Below are 2,135 nucleotides of genomic sequence, written 5' to 3' on the forward strand. Positions count from 1 at the left end.
AAAAATCTACCATACATAGTCAAAAGAGCAGTATTTGCCTGGGAAAGAAGATAAGAAAGTTTGTTGTTACTATTTACTAGTTTATTTGACACATCTTTGGAGCACGCCCTTCCCAATTTTGAACCATGCAATGTTTCTTTGCTCTGTTCTGATGACTGCCTCCTGGTCCAAGTATAGGTTTCGTATTAGCACTATCAAATGTTCTGGGATTCCCATTCTTCTCAGAGTCAGCCACAGTTTGTTGTGATCTACATAGTCAATGAAAGACAGACAGACATTCCTCTGGTACGCTCTGCTTTCAGCCAAGATCCATATAACATTAGCAACAATATCCCTAGTGCCATGGCCTCTTCTAAACCCAGACTGCACTTCAGGCAGTTCTCTGTGGATGTGCTGTTCCAGTCGTTTTTGGATAATCTTGAGCAGAATCTTGCTTGCATGTGGTCTTAATGTATTGTTCGATAATTTCCACACTCTGTTGGGCTTCTTTGGAATGGGAACAAATATAGATCTCTCCCAGCTGGTTGTCCTCCAGTGGGTCTTCAGAGGCAGTGAATCACACGGGAGGAGATTGCCCATCCTTATCCAGTGGAGCAGGTGGTTGATTTGAACCACATGCCTTTGGGATGGCAGCACAGCTTCTTACCACTAGGCCACCCAACAATGTGGACACTGTAATTAATGTCATAAAACAAAATCTGAGCCTGAAGATGGCTGCCAGGTGGCTGGATCCTGGTCAAGGAGATGTGGAGTGGGCTGATGTCCCCTGCCCTACATGTAAGTGATCTTGAGTTGAATTCTGGAGATGAAGCGCCAGAAAACTCTGTGCTTCTCTCATAGGAAGCTAAAGATCAAGCAACCAGAAAAAAAAGAAACCTCTGATTTCTGACAGATGGACCAGAAATGGGCAAATGCAAATGTCTATCAAGAATACCCTTCCGGAATTTCCCTAAACATTGGAATAATTTTCAAGAATTGCAGAGAAAAGCCTTTAATCCTTATCAGGGAGGAAGGTCCATCCCTTTGCAAGTGTAAATGTCTAATAAATCTGTCATCACTATTTTGTCTCTTCTTCTTGTTGTGTACCATGGAATTGGATCCCACTGGCACAGGAGGAGATTGTCCCTCCTTCTCCGGCGGAACATCTATTGGATTTGAACCATGCGTCTTCAGGATTGTAGTGCGGTTTCTTGCCATTAGGCCACCAGAGCTTTCCTTATTACTATTTACCCTCATTTCTGCGTCCTCATCTTTCTCCTCATCCCTGCACTCTAATAAAAGGCTTCCACCTGGACTTAAAAAAATGCAGAAAAAAAATCCTTTTTGAACAGAAAACCCCAACCTCAGGATTCAGAGGTAGAAAAGGAAAATGCTTCAGGTATAGTAACTTGAAACACCAAGAAGAAACTCATAGTGAACAGTCCCCCAAATGAAGCACAGTGGAAGGAGCTGACTCAGTATATTGGAGTCATTGATGGCTTTGAACTCTTGTGAGGAAAAAAAAATAGCTTGACAAGTCGGCTCTTGAAAAGAAAATAGACCAGGCTGGGGATGAGGAAGATATTGAGACAGCCGAGGAATTCAGCAACCAGTTCGCTACTATAGAGCTTGGTGTGAGAATTGCCAAAGCTATTAGCTGCCACAACTTTGCAAAAATCAAAAAGGATGCTGAAAATTCACAGGGTGTTTCCCCTGAAAGAAGACATTTGCATGGGGATTTAAAGCAAAGAAGAGATGGGAAATCAAAAGCAATGTGGGATATATGTCACTTGCCAGAGTCCTTCAAGATCCTTCTAGACACGACCCGCCCAAGCATGCAATTTACTGAAAAGATTTTCTTGCTTACACTTACCTATGCTAAAAGAATGAGAGAAGTGGAGAAATTAAGCATAAAATTCAAGAGTTGATGATCAGATCTTTTCAATCTATTTTTTTAGAAGCAGAGCATTTTCTGTTGAAGCAAGGCATTCTGTTATGGGTATAGGAAATCTAAGCATACACACAGAAAGGAATGGCAGAATTAACTCATTTAAGTAGAACTGTAATATAAATTCAGTTTTACTTTGCATCCCTTTGGTAGAACATAGTCAATGAGCTCCTTGTACTTTCTGGTCTGTAGTCAGTTTAATGGCACC

At 41.5% G+C, this 2,135-nt stretch overlaps 1 pseudogene; it reads left to right on the forward strand.

The window, feature by feature from the left end:
• The first annotated feature begins 892 nt into the window (after nt 1–892).
• LOC102850589 lies at nt 893–1,828 on the forward strand (annotated as a pseudogene).
• Nucleotides 1,829–2,135: the final 307 nt, after the last annotated feature.

Source organism: Elephantulus edwardii, unplaced genomic scaffold (genome assembly GCF_000299155.1).
Source record: "Elephantulus edwardii isolate Elephantulus edwardi_28Jun2011 unplaced genomic scaffold, EleEdw1.0 scaffold01791, whole genome shotgun sequence".
Lineage (NCBI taxonomy): Eukaryota > Metazoa > Chordata > Mammalia > Macroscelidea > Macroscelididae > Elephantulus > Elephantulus edwardii.